Here is a 15,598-nt window from a genome sequence, read left to right as displayed (position 1 = left end):
CAACATCTATTTTTCTCTATTACAGCTGGCACAGCCGGACCTTAATTGCTGCTGACATGAGTGGGGAGTTTTAGCTGCTATGAATCACAGAGGTAGTGTGGTGACGGACAGATGGCGTCTCGGTGCTAAAGCCGATCTGAGCTGTGGGGGTTATTGATTGGCAGCCTCCTCAGCTCACCAAGCCTTCAGGACGCCGGGTCAATATGGATTTGATTTGTGCAACACAGAAATGAGTTGGATCTTAGCTGAAACGTACAGATGTATTCTGAGGTTGCTGAGTGTGCAGGCAAGTCATTTAAGAGACATTGTGGATTTGATCAGAAGAACCTAACCAAGCCTGAGTTATCTAGCTTCTCCTGCAGGGAACACTTCTTTACACTTTTCCTCCCATCAGAAACCAGAGCCAACTATAATAGAATCAAGTCGTTGATTCCAGTTTTGCTTACTCATGAAAAACTGTAATTTGAGTAGGACTTTGAACAATCGATCTCCATCTTGAATCCCCAACTGTTAGTATTTTTCCATAACACCGATTGGCTGAGGGACGTACAAAACTAAAGGATTCAGTCTCTCCAGTCAAACACGTCATCGATGACACCCAATATTGTTAGCCCAATACAAACTTTCCAGGCAGGTCCATAAAGGTTGCTATTGTAAAATATGTGAGACAATGGTTGTCGTGCTTATTTAAATCATTTTAATCATTCCTGGATTTGAGTGCTCCAATGTAGAAGTAATGCAACACCCAAATATTATACCATATTTGTCTAACCTGATGACACCAGTGCACCATTCAATCATGAGGTAATTTATATCCTTACAAAGAATGAGTTCTGCAGATATCTCATTATCGCTATAGTCACATCCAATTGCTGCACGGCTCATCACTAAATGTGCTATACCGTTACTATTGTATTCATAGATAGCGTGAACATACATTAGCTATTTCAATCCAGTGTGAGTGCACATAATTTAACTCAGAATGAATTTGTTCTGACACGTCCAGGTATTGGCATGAATTTATTCATAACATTTGACATGATACAGGCCAAACAAGAACCCCCCCTGGAAAACAGATATTTTTCTACACATCCTTATACACTCCCTTGGACATTGTAGTTGTGTCGTTTTCTCTGTGGGCCTCGTCCCAATCGTAAATTCGACACAATATATAACTCAATAAAATAGAACCGCTATCATCCAGCCCATAATGCACGGAAAGAATGTGCACCTTGTCAGCGAGTGACACGTAAATCCTAATAAATGTGCCGGCCCGCCAAGGCACTGCAAGATAAATGGACGCAACCTCCATCCTCCCCCAGCCTCTGTCAAGGTTAGTGAGGAAAGATGCACTTTATTGGATATTCAAACCTATTTTCCATCTCCAACTCGATCACCAAGATATCTGTGTGGAAACATCCTGATGTGTCGTCCCTGGCAGGGTGAAGGAGGATAGCACAGGGAAGGCGAATCATGGAATCTGGGAGGGTGCATGAACGGCGGTGAACCGGAACCGACAGTTGAGCAATGGCAGCAGACAGGGTGGGCCGCCCGGTCGCCCTTGAGCTGGCCAATCATGAGCGGTGGGCTGTTTGTTAGGCGGACACAGATCACAATGCAGTAATTACCAGTCAGGGAGCTGAATGGAGGAGAGCTTGTAGTCGACACTGACTCGACCGTCGTTGAGTAATGCCAAAGGGTTGGAAACAGTGCTGACATCTTGGCTTTGAGGTGAGCCTGGTTCCAAGACTGTCCAATCGGCATCAGGCAAACAAATAAATTCCACATCAGATGGAGAGAGGAGAAGGAAAAAACGTGACTACAGCGCCGAACAATTTTAAAAAAAACGTAGTTGCAAAAAGACATGTACACCAACCACTTTATACAAAAATTACTCTTTGGGTCAACCTAAAAAAATGGTGTCAACTGTACAAGCAAATGAGCTGGGTTTTCTCAATCTAAAACAATTACTACCTTTGTTGAAACCAAGATGATTCAATGCCAACTGTTATATTTGATTATTAACAAACCTATATTTCAAATTGCGACCTACTTCTTCAACACACAACTTACTTTTCTTTGATAAAACCTAATATTTAAGATAATACAGTACCAGTCAAAAGTTTCGACACACCTACTCATTCAAGGGTTTTCTTTATTTTTACTATTTTGTACATTGTAGAAGAATAGTGAAGACATCAAAACTATGGAATAACACATATGGAATCATGTAGTAACCAAAAAAGTGTTAAACAAATCAAAATATATTTTATATTTGAGATTCTTCAAAGTAGCCAACCTTTGCCTTGATGACAGAATTTCACACTCTTGGCATTCTCTCAACCAGCTTCATGAGGTAGTAACCTGGAATGCATTTCAATTAACAGGTGTGCCTTGTTAAAAGTTAATTTGTGGAATTTCTTTCTGTCTTAATGTGTTTGAGCCAATCAGTTGTGTTGGGACAAGGTAGGGGTGGTATACAGAAGATAGCCCTATCTGGTAAAAGACCAAGTCCATATTATGGCATGAACAGCTCAAATAAGCAAAGAGAAACAACAGTCCATCATTACTTTAAGATATGAAGGTCAGTCAATACGGAAAGTTTCAAGAACTTTGAAAGTTTCTTCAAGTGCAGTCGCAAAAACCATCAAGTGCCATGATGAAACTGGCTCTCATGAGGACCGCCACAGGAAAGGAAGACCCAGAGTTACCTCTTCTGCAGAGGATAAGTTCATTAGAGTTACCAGCCTCAGAAATCGATAATTAACTGCACCTCAGATTGCAGCCCAAATAAATGGTTCACAGAGTTCAAATGTGCTATACCGTTACTATTGTATTCATAGATAGTGTGAACATACATTAGCTATTTCAATCCAGTGTGAGTGCACATAATTTAACTCAGAATGAATTTGTTCTGACACGTCCAGGTATTGGCATGAATTTATTCATAACATTTGACATGATACAGGCCAAACAAGAACCCCCCCTGGAAAACAGATATTTTTCTACACATCCTTATACACTCCCTTGGACATTGTAGTTGTGTCGTTTTCTCTGTGGGCCTCGTCCCAATCGTAAATTCGACACAATATATAACTCAATAAAATAGAACCGCTATCATCCAGCCCATAATGCACGGAAAGAATGTGCACCTTGTCAGCGAGTGACACGTAAATCCTAATAAATGTGCCGGCCCGCCAAGGCACTGCAAGATAAATGGACGCAACCTCCATCCTCCCCCTGCCTCTGTCAAGGTTAGTGAGGAAAGGATGCACTTTATTGGATATTCAAATAAATGGTTCACAGAGTTCAAGTAACAGACACATCTCAACATCAACTGTTCAGAGGAGACTGCGTGAATCAGGTCTTCATAATTGAATTGCTGCAAAGAAACCACTACTAAAGAACACTAATAATAAGAAGAGACTTGCTTGGGCCAAGAAACACGAGCAATGGACCTTAGACTGGTGGACATCAGTCCCTTGGTCTGATGAGTCCAAATTTGAGATTTTTGGTTCTAACCGCCGTGTCTTTTTGAGACGCATAGGTGAACAGATGATCTCCGCATGTGTGGTTCCCACCGTAAATCATGGAGGAGAAGGTGTAATGGTGTGGGGGTGCTTTGCTGGTGACACTGTCAGTGATTTATTTAGAATTCAAGGCACACTCAAACAGCATGGCTAGTACAGCATTCTGCAGCGATATGCCACCCCATCTGGTTGGGCTTAGTGGGACAATAATTTGTTTTTCAACAGGACAATGACCCAACACACCTCCAGGCTGTTTAAGGGCTATTTTACCAATAATTAGAATGATAGAGTGCTGCATCAGATGACCTGGTCTCCACAATCACCCGACCTCAAACCAATTGAGATGGTTTGGGATGAGTTGGACCGCAGAGTGAAGGAAAAGCAGCCAACAAGTGCTCAGCATATGTGGGAACTCCTTCAAGACTGTTGGAAAAGCATTCCTCATGAAGCTGGTTGAGAAAATGCCAAGAGTTTGCAACGCTGTCATCTTATTTGTATTTATTTAGCCAGGCAAGTCAGTTAAGAACAAATTCTTATTTACAATGACAGCCTAGGAACAGTGGGTTAACTGCCTTGTTCAGGGGCAGAACGATATATTTTTACCTTATCAGCCCAGGGATTTGATCTAGCAACCTTTTGGTTGCTGGCCCAACACTCTAACCACTAGGCTACCTGCCGTCATCAAGGCAAAGGGTGGCAACTTTGAAGAATATAAAATATAAAACATATTTTGATTTGTTTAACACTTTTTTGGTTACTACATGATTCCATGTGTGTTATTTCATAGTTTTGATGTCTTCACTATTATTCTACAATGTAGAAAATAGTAAAAATAAATAAAAACACTTGAGTAGGTGTGACCAAACGTTTGACTGGTACTGTATATGTACAACCCATTTTTCCATGTTGTACCAAGTAGATTCTTGCTATGCAATGTGAATATGCATGAGGTGTTGAAAGCAATTTAGAAGCTTTCATTCAATTCAAAAAATCACATTGATCTGTCAAATTCATTGTTTGATTTCAGACAAATTGAATAGAACATGTTGAATGAACCAAAGCGTAATTTTGGATCATACCGATCAGAAAAGCACTTCAGATGACAGCGCCATCCCACTTTTTAATTATTTTTTTTACAGTGCACCTGTATGAAGGCTGTAAATGGGTACATACAGTATACTAAATTGACTTTCTAGGAACTAAGTGCATAATTCAGGGTCTGACCAACTTCAGTTGAACCAAAACACAGGCCTTTCCCATCCTAAAACTAACATGGAGACTAATGTTTAAATGTCTGCAACCAGGACTAACTGTATTTATAGTGAGATCTATTCTACGAAACACCAGGACTGTGTCATAGTATGAAAGAGATTAACACAGCGATGATAGAAGAAGGGGGGGGGGGGGTCTTGCTGTAGATATCGAAAGCTCTCAGAACACAGACCTTTCTGCTTTGATGAGATCTGCACTTACCAGCAGGCCAATGAGACATCTAATTTCATCCACTTCAATGTGATGAACCCAGCAATTCATTGAGCCCTTATCTAACACAGTGACATACACTAAACAGTGTTGCTCAACTTCAGTATCTTCAAACATCCAACCAGCATCCAGAACTCAATATGATGTCTGTCTCCTAGTTGATTGCCTCTATGGTTCCCTCAACTTCCCTGACTACCGGAAGCACTGCATAACAACACCATCGCTACTTCAATGTTGACTCTGTGACTTCCATCCAATGAATACACAAACAGAAACCTGATATATACCTAAGTAACTTGCATATGAACCATGTAGAACATAAAATGCATTCCACTTTTACATATGTATCGGTTGCCGTGCTCACACCACACCTAACAAATGTAACTGACACCAGCTGTGAGAATCAAAGTTAAAAGGTGGTTATTTTTCCACTGGACCAAAGAGACTGACAAAGTGAAATAAAAACACACTTTAAAGTGGAACTGACAGCATTTTAGCAACATGAAATCTTATTAAAATCTGTTCATATACAGTGCATTCGAAATGTATTCAGACTCCTTGACTTTTTCCACATTTTGCTAAGTTACAGCCTTATTCTAAAATGGATTAAATCGTTTTTTTCCCTCATCAATCTACACACAATACCCCAAGTATTCAGACCATTTACTCAGTACTTTCTTGAAGCACATTTGGCAGCGATTACAGCCTTGAGTCTTCTTGTGTATTTGGGGAGTTTCTCCCATTCTTCTCTGCAGATCCTCTCAAGCTCTGTCAAGTTGGAGTGTTGCTGTACAGCTATTTTGAGGTCTCTCCAGAGATGTTCTATCGGGTTCAAGACCGTGCTCTGGCTGGACCACTCAAAGACAATCAGAGACTTGTCCTAAATCCACTCCTGCGTTGTCTTGGCTGTGTGCTTAGGGTCGTTGTCCTGTTGGAATGTGAACCTTCACCCTAGTCTGAGGTCCTGAGCGCTCTTGAGCAGGTTTTCATCAAGGATCTCTTTGTACTTTGCTCCGTTCATCTTTCCCTCTATCCTGAATAGTTCGCCAGTCCCTGCCGTTGAAAAACATCCCCGCGCATGATGCCGCCACCACCATGCTTTACCATAGGGATGGTGCCAGGTTTCCTCCAGACATGACACTTGGCATTCAGGCCAAAGAGTTCAATCTTGGTTTCATCGGACCAGAGAATCTTGTTTCTCATGGTCTGAGAGTCCTTCTGGTGCCTTTTGGCAAACTCCAAACCGGCTTCCGTCTAGCCACTCTAACATAAAGGCCTGATTGGTGGAGTGCTGCAGAGATGGTTGTCCTTCTGGAAGGTTCTCCCATCTCCACAGAGGGACTCTAAAGCTCTGTCAGAGAGACCATCGGGTTTGTGGTCACCTCCCTGACCAAGGCCCTTCTCCTCCGATTGCTCAGTTTGGCCGGGCGGGCCAGCTCTTGGAAGAGTCTTGGTGGTTCCAAACTTCTTCCATTTAAGAATGACGGAGGCCACTGTGTTATTGGGGAGCTTCAATGCTGCAGACATTTCTTGGCTCCCTTCCCCAGATCTGTGCCTCATCACAATCCTGTCTCGGAGCTCTAGGACAATTCCTTCGACCTCATGGCTTGGTTTTTGCTCTGAGATGCACTGCCAACTGTGGGACCTTACATAGACAGATGTGTTCTTTTCCAAATCATGTCCAATCAATTGAATGTACAACAAATGGACTCCTATCAAGTTGCAGAAACATCTCAAGGATGATCAATGGAAACAAGATGCACATGAGCTCAATTTTGAGTCTCATAGCAAAGTGTCTGAATACTTATGTCAATAAGGTATTTCTGTTTTTTTTTTTTTTATACATTTGCAAACATTTCTAAAAACCTGTTTTCACTTTGTCATTATCGGGTATCGTGTGTATTTACTGCAGTGTCTATCAATTGTCCAAACGCACGGCTGCTTTCACACTCTATAGAATTTTCACAAATCCCTTACTCTACTTCATTCCCAACCATTCTATGGAAGTATGAAAACGTGAAAATGGTCATAGCTAAGTGCTCGCTTCTCAGAATAGAAAAAGGCATCATATTCTTCCTGGGGGTGTAAATGAAGATATTTTAATTTCATGTTGCTAAAACGCTGTTAGTTCCACTTTAACACCTGCTTATAATGCTATTACTTGTTATAAGCATGTATGCGCCTTTATAATGTCTTATTGTAGGGCTTATAATGTGGTATAATGACTCCCTGATCCTTTCCACAGATTTCATTTAAAGAAATGCTCTGGAACTTTGGTGACTACTAACTATTTTTTAAAGGATTCTGTTTTGGGCTGGACGGGTCAATGTGTATGTAGCTCTTCTACATGCAAAATCTATGAGCAGAATTACTGTATTACCTCAATTAGCCACAAAGTCCCTAGTTTGAAAGTGGCTGTTTTCTGTAAGCTGTGCTGTGCCATTTTCTTTACATTTTCTCCCACGTGGGCCACCCCCCTAGCAATTTGAGTTCTAGCCAATGAGCTTCATACCCTCACCATTTGAGTGACAGCTAGCAAGATGCACACACAGCAGAGTGAGAATGAGAATAATGACAGGGTGCACATATCTGTACATATGTGAGTGCTACTTTCAAGACTACTGGCTAAAAAGTAAACAAAAGTACCAGAGAATCTCTTTAATGTTACTAATGTTCTTTTTGGGCAGCAAAGATGCAGCAAAGATGACAGGCAAGTAATTAACTTATCCAATAATGTTCATTGAAACTCTCCATAACTAAGCCACAAAGGATTGACTGGGGTTGAAAATCATACATATTAGGACAATGATTTGTCCTAATATGTATGAGGACTCTGCAGCATTTTCACATTTGGATGAAAAGCATACCCAAATTCAACTGCCAGCTACTCATCCCCAGAAGATAAGATATGCATATTGTATCTTTCATGTGTGATTTAATGAAAGTTAGATTTTTATAGTATTTTATTTGAATTTGGCGCACTGCATTTTCTCTGGCTTTTGGCCAAGTGAGACAGTAGCGTCCCGCCTAAACTCAGATTTTTGGATATAAATATGAACTTTACCGAACAAAACATACATCTATTGTGTAACATGAAGTCCTCTGAGTGTCATCTGATGAAGATCATCAAAGGTTAGTGATTAATTTTAACTCTATTTCTGTTTTTTGTTACTCCTCTCTTTGGCTGGAAAAATGGCTGTGTTTTTATGTGGCTATGTACTGAGCTAACATAATCGCAAGGTGTGCTTTCGCCGTAAATCATTTTTGAAATTAGAAACTTTGGCTGGATTAACGAGAAGTTTATCTTTAAAATGGTGTATTATACTTGTATGTTTGAGGAATTATGAGATTTCTGTTGTTTTGAATTTGGCACCCTGCAATTTCACTGGCTGTTGCTTAGTTGGGACGCTACCGTCCCACATATCCCAGAGAAGTTTTAAAAGTGTAGTTTGACATCATTTTGTACTTTCTGAATTAAAGGGTCTGCTTTGTGTCTGAGGAACATGGGCTTTAAATAACCACTTGACATAATATTAACTTAAGGCAACATCTGATGTGCGATAGATATTCCTAACTGGTTAGTGGTTATTCATTTTACATGCATGGATTTACATGCTGGATCGCAAAACGCCCCAAAATGAAAAAATCACACAAATAACTGTGTTTTCGACAAACTTGCCTTCCCATTACTGCTCTGTTGTTTTGGGTCAGCATATTGAAGCAACTTGGACAACTTTGGCTTTATCAAATTTTAAAGAAAAAACTGAGGGAGGAAGCAACAACAGGCTACTTTCACTGGGCTAACGGCAACTTTGGCACTGAGTAGAAGGGCTGTATTGCCCCAGCTGAGGCGGATATTGAAAGCACAATACAACAAACAGACAGCACAATACATTACAGCGCTTCTAGAATTTCATTTGCCTCAGATACAGTGGAGCACGCAGAGATTCAATAAACCATGTTCTTTTCTTGGGTGGAAACTGTTTGGCCGGCATTCATTAGTTCTCCTTCACCGCAGCAATTATGTTTTAGCACCTTAAAATCTCTCTGTGTGCTTTCAACTTTATTCCCAATTACACCAAATTAAGACCAATGACTATGGCTATCCTGTAATACAAGTGGCATATTTGAATTCCAAATTCATAACCAATGTCAAGTATCTTTACTCCAGTAAATCAGTAAGGAAATAGTCCTGAATATCTCCTATCCTTGTGATTGTACATTCCAGACATGTATGATTGCTGTATCATGAGTCATGACAACAGTCTCTCGTTGATGACATCAGCGAGATAAGGGTAAAATTTTCAAAGACCCGGTTGTCTTGTGACTGAGACCACTCACTTAATCCATCATCCAAAGTGCACTGCACTACTGATAACAACAAGCTTGCTCAGCCAGTCAGCACAAACCTATTAAAGTTGTTTTGTTATCTAAAAAGCCAATTACTGTGACATAGAGTACTAGCCACCACTTTAAATCAATGGACTGGATGAAGGTATTACTTCTTAGGTAACTTAATGCAGGTTCCTCGCTCATTTCCCCTACCAGACGGCTTTATTTTATATAGACTAACTTGAGATTCCCTACGGACCGTTTTGTAATGCTACTCTTCTCTTTCCTGTGGTGTGTTTTAGAATGGGGTTGGTACTGGGGTATGTCTTCTACCACCATACTGACATCTGGAATTATTGAAGAAGAAGATTACTTTGGTTCTTTTTTAAACCTGTAACAATAATGATATACCGTAGATGAATGTCATTTCCTGTCGAACCCCTTGAAACAATTTGACACCGGTTTTGTATGGGTGATTTTTAAGCAATGCTCAGTTAGTTACATGAACAGGACAGGAAGAAAAATATACTGCGTTAGCTCAGTACTTGAATCATCTTACAGTAATGTCAAAGGTATGTACAGTAGATGATCAGGTGGAATCCTTTTAAATTGTGTTTGCGCTACAGACGGCTATGTCGGTCCACTAATACAGAACTATTAAAGGCCAAGTATACTACTTTCGTGGGAAACAACAAAAAATATTCGCATTTTTCAGGGGTGCTGCAGCGTCCTCAGCACCCCTACTTCCCACGACTATGACTCAAGATACCACTCGGCAGTGAAAACAGATGTCAAACAAAAAGGATTGCCGTTTGTCACATTATTGGCAATCCTCTTTCATTTAGTCTTGATCCCTATTCTTGGTCTAAGAACAGCCTACAAATACACAATAAAGCCTCTCATAAAGTCGGCCTGGTGTTGAATAGAGGAAGTGTGTAAACAATCGGGACTCATAGTGTGGCTGGGCTGGGAATTCTCCCAATGCCGGAGGAGATTGCATGTTCGGAATGAGAGGAAAAACGGGTGACTTTATTTCCTGTTTTTGTAACCCGCACTCAATTCACCAAAGCTTGCCTAAAGTGACAGTTCCATTGACAGCGCTGGATAAACATTGAACTGGACATTGAATACACATCACAACAAGAGCTGAAAGAAACTCTCCTACTCTGCTGTCGTTTGTTGATGACGTCATTGAAATGCTGCGATTGCAAAATAAAGTTGTAAAACAGTACCATATTGGTACAACTCGAGGGGATTGCAATTGGTTAAAAGATAGTACTGGCAAGGTCCACCTGCTCCTTATTTTCTGAATACAAATAATGCCAAAACGTTGCTGGAAAAAATCTGGAAAAGGGCAAACTCAAATAGATGGATGCAATCCGCATCTCCCCTTCCACACTCTCTCTCCTTCTCTTTCCCTATCCCTGGGGTTAGACTGTCTACCAGTTGGATTCCAGCAGACTTGGGCCGGGGGTTATTTGTCATCCTTCATTTCTCCTTTGATCCCGCTGCAAATATCTGTTCTCCAAAGCTCCTCTATTCAGCCTTTTGTAATTAAGACCAGGCTTCTTTCTGGGGATTTTCCTCTTTTCTTTTTTTCTTTTTTTTACTATCCAGCTGTCTCTGCAAGTCCCAGCATAATCTTTTTCGGACCCTAGCGTGAGTGAACAAAATACCCTTAATTTCAGTTCCCTCATCTGTGAAAAAAAAACAACCGGCCCTAGCATGTTTGTGCCAATGGGCAGTGCAGTTGTTTTGTCCCTTAACGGGCCCACCTTGGGCTTCCAGTGATGTCATTTCCTATTAAAATAATATCTCTCGATAAAGAGCAGAGGACTCTTAATAATATCTGTATCCAAAAATATGAAAGTCATTATTTGGGACTAAATCATTATTGGTGAAGTATACAGGAGGTTCTGATTTGCTTGGGGGGACGGGGGGTAAATCCCCTCTTGTGCGCTTTTCACTTACCCCTATAGGTTGTAAAGGTTTAATCATTCCAGAGGATCTAATTCAAAGAGGACTGTACATAATGACTCATGCTGAGCCCGACTTGACTGGGAAGCTTTCCAGACAGAATTATGACTCCAGAGTACTGTATGCAGCATGTTGTTTACCATTAGTTTGCCCATGCCTCCAACCAGTCTTTTGATTTAGTCCAAATATTACCCAATAAACGTGTTTTTCGACTGTACAGTATCTACATGATATATCTGCATTGACCCCCCACTAACTCTTTTGACTCGTCACATACACTGCTGCTACTGTTTATTATCTATCCTGTTGCCTAGTCACTTTACCCCTACCCATATGTGGGCTCCCGAGTTGTGCAGCGGTCTAAGGCATCACTACAGGCCCTGGTTCAATCCCGGGCTGTATCACAACCGGCTGTGATTGGGAGTCACATAGGGCGGCGCACAATTGGCCCAGCGTCATCCGGGTTAGGGTTTGGCCGGAGTAGGCCGTCATCGTAAAATAAGAATTTGTTCTTAACTGACTTGCCTAGTTAAATAAAAATATGCACATATCTACCTCAATTACCTCACACCCCTGCACATCGACTTGGCACTGGTACCCCGTGTATATACCCATGTTATCATTACTGATTGTTTATTTATTCCTTGTGTTGTTATCTTTCTATAATTCTTCTATGTTTCTCTCTGCATTGTTGGGAAAGGCCTGTAAGTAAGCACATTACCGTCAGTCTACCTGTTGTTTACGAAGAATGTGATAAATACAATGATTGGATTTTACCAGCTGCTGCTAAGTGATATATAGTGGTTATGAATATGTTTTATGTTGGCATATGTGTTATTACGTCTCCATTATGTGTTATCTCTCTGCTGTGTCACCCTATTTAATTTCCCCCTTTCCACTGACCTTCATTGAACAATGGGGGCCTGGTGACTGAAAGGTTCCCTGTCCTTTCTGCATGGATGATGGAAGCTCCCACAATGATCTACCTGGCCTCTGTCACCTTGTGTGTGAGTGCTGCAGTGAGACTGATATCTGTTGAGTGTGGGTACCTGGTTCGTTAACAACTAATACAGGAAGTAGTAAAACCGGTGCACCTTTTTGCCCTACGTTTGGCATTACATTTGAATGATGATTCATCCATTATTCAAACCTCTTAGTAACGTCTCCATGGCTTGATCTGCACATCACCTGCTCCTGGCCAATGACGATCAAGGAGCTACCCTGAAGGAGTCGATGGAGGGTGGCAGTATTTCTTGAGATTACAACCTTGCAAGTACCGATAATCTGCAGATGAGTTAGCAGAGGGGGATGTGGAAGAATGCTGAGATTTTAAATGAAATAAGCAATTCTGATAAGCAAGTCCTTTCATGTAACGAACTCTGCAGCAAAGGCAAGATAATGAGACATAGAAAGACATAAGGATAACCATATATGGTAAGGATACAGATATAGCTCTTATCATACATACAGTATATATACATCAGTCAACATAATAGATGTATGATTACGGGAACTCATATATAAAGATATGGAAGCCTATGGTCCTCAGCTCTTAGAGAATTATTCATAAACATTTGAAAGCATTAACGAATTAAAATGAAAGCCATTCTTCAATATGACAGAGAAGAAAGGGCGGGTTTTCCTTTTTGCCCTGCTTGGAAATGATGTTGACAAGAGAGAGCAATGCCCCTTGTCTCATCAGAGATAGAACATTCCAAACCTGTCGGTGTATCAGTGTATTTGGGGTGGCAGGTAGCCTAGTGGTTAGAACGTTGGGCCAGTAACCGAACAGTTGCTGAATCGAATCCCCGAGCTGACAAAGTAAAAATCTGTCGTTCTGCCCCTGAACAAGGCAGCTAACCCACTGTTCCCCGGTAGGCTGTCATTGTAAATAACAATTTGTTCTTAACTGACTTGCCTAGTAAAATAAAAAGGTTACATGTATTTTTCTTTTTTAAATCATACATACATAGACAGACAGACAGACAGACAGACAGACAGACAGACAGACAGACAGACAGACAGACAGACAGACAGACAGACAGACAGACAGACAGACAGACAGACAGACAGACAGACAGACAGACAGACAGACAGACAAAGATGTACACATTGACCCCTTTGTTTGTTTGTCCTGAAACCTTTCCTCTTTCCTTTTCACACAATCCGAAACACATTTACTGGGTCACGTGCGGAGATGAGCAAATCTCCTTACTCAAAATTGCTTCAAGAACATAATAAACTGTTTATAACTATAATACCTTTCTTGATCTCTCTAATGCTAGTACTGTACCTATTAAAGTCTATGTCAATTCTTCAAAAACAAGGGTGGTATCAATCACCGAAAATGAGATTCAGACCCTTTAAAGTTGTGACGTCATAACATCTAACATAACATATGGATTCTTTAAAGGAGCGGGGAAAAACTGTCTCCAACATTTCCCAGAAGCCAGAGCTGGTATCAATTAGCATCTGTTGGAGAAGATAGCTCTCTTTGATAATAGCAGTGCCCAGCGAGAACGCCACAAAAATCCTTCCCCACCACATCAGTAATCTCTGACAACCTTCTGGTCTTTATAATGCTTACATAACTCACCATCATTAGTCATGTTCCATGAGCCATGTGTTCAACTAATTGACAATAATGGCAACAATAAGGATAAATTGCAAAAGCTGTGGAAAGTAACACACGTCGCAGATCTTTGTATTCTCTGCGTTCGTCAAACCTTTTCCAAAAAATGTTATCGTCAATATTTTTGCACGTTTTTCTTTTTGGTCAGAGAAAATTATGAGCTTTAATATTTCCAGCAGATGGAATTCCTGCTCTCTTTGTGTGTGTGTGTGTGTGTGTGTGTGTGTGTGTGTGTGTGTGTGTGTGCGTGCGTGCGTGCGTGCGTGCGTGCGTGCGTGCGTGCGTGCGTGCGTGCGTGCGTGCGTGCGATGTTTTTGCCTCTGTAACTAATGCTACTCAGCAAAGTCTCATAACACATATCAGCTCGCAGATCTGTATACCCAGCAGGAATGTAAACAACAAGGAATTCATTCCTATTATTCTTGACCCGTCCAATCAAAATCACCCCAGCATCCATCCATGCATATTTGGATGTTTCATAGATTGAATCCAGTCAGCATTGTATCTATTTTGATCCCTCAGGTTCTTGACAGTTCTACTGATCACAGATCACATGTTTGGATCAATCCTCCTACACACAATATTTTCATCCTTCCACATTTTCTCCCATATGCAGCAGTTTGCTGGATGATGGCATCAGTTGCCTGATGAATGGGAAGGACCTCTGGCCCCGGCTGCATTTCAACTAAGTGGAGGGAAGAGAAAAGAGCATACACTGCAGGCGACGACAAGCATCGAACAATTCATCACAAAACCAATCTCCTCAGAACAGGTAACACCTCGATGTCGAACTGTGACCTGTCAGCCTTAAAGCCTACAGCAACATCTTTCTTTTACGTATCAACATATTTCCTGAGACGGCATAGAGGTCCTGATTGGGTGAAATTTAAAAATCACCACTACTTAGAGGCATTCCATTAAGACAGCTACAGAGGGAGAGTCAGGCTGCATCCCAAATGACACCATATTACCTATTTAGTGCACTACTTTTGACTAGAGCCCTATCAAAAGTAGGGCACAGTGTAGGGGACAGGGGGCCATTTGGGAAGCAGCCTGACTCTCCCTCTGTAGCTGTGGTAATGGAATGCCTGTATGTAGTGGTGATTTTTAAATTTCACCCAATCAGGACCTCTAAACCATCTCAGGAAATATGTTGATACGTAAAAGAAAGGTGGCTGTAACCCATATGCAGTGAGAGCTGCTTTGCCTGCACTGAAGGGGTTTTAACACTAGCCAGAACTGGGTTGTCATGCATCAGGGCACCAAAGACCTATGATCGAGTGGGTCATGTTTTAACAGTGGAGCTGCTGGGAATTGGTCAACATAGCCTTTTGTGGAGCATTTAAAGTCAAACTGTTTGCCTTTAAGAGTACTGATTCAAAAGCAGAATGTGTGTCACAAAGCATAATGTATATTTGGAGCATTCAGGTGTGCCGACGCTACTAAAGGTTTTCTAGGAATGGGTGTGCTTATCTGGGTATACAGTGCATTTGGAAAGAATTCAGACCCCTTGACTTTTTCCACATTTTGGAACGTTACAGCCTTGTTCTAAAATGGATTAAATAAATAAAACTCTTTGTCAATCTACAAACAATACCCCATAATGACAAAGCAAAAACAGGTTTTTAGAAATATATGCAAATGT

The 15,598-nt window shown here is 41.1% G+C and overlaps 1 protein-coding gene across 1 annotated transcript in view; it reads right to left on the bottom strand.

Moving 5' to 3' along the window:
* Window positions 1-15,598, bottom strand: part of LOC120047154 (zinc finger protein 385D-like) — a 94,216-nt gene that overhangs the window by 54,985 nt on the left and 23,633 nt on the right. The window lies entirely within an intron of this gene.

Source organism: Salvelinus namaycush, chromosome 5 (assembly GCF_016432855.1).
Source record: "Salvelinus namaycush isolate Seneca chromosome 5, SaNama_1.0, whole genome shotgun sequence".
Taxonomy (NCBI): domain Eukaryota; kingdom Metazoa; phylum Chordata; class Actinopteri; order Salmoniformes; family Salmonidae; genus Salvelinus; species Salvelinus namaycush.
This window is presented reverse-complemented; position numbering and strand designations above follow the sequence as displayed.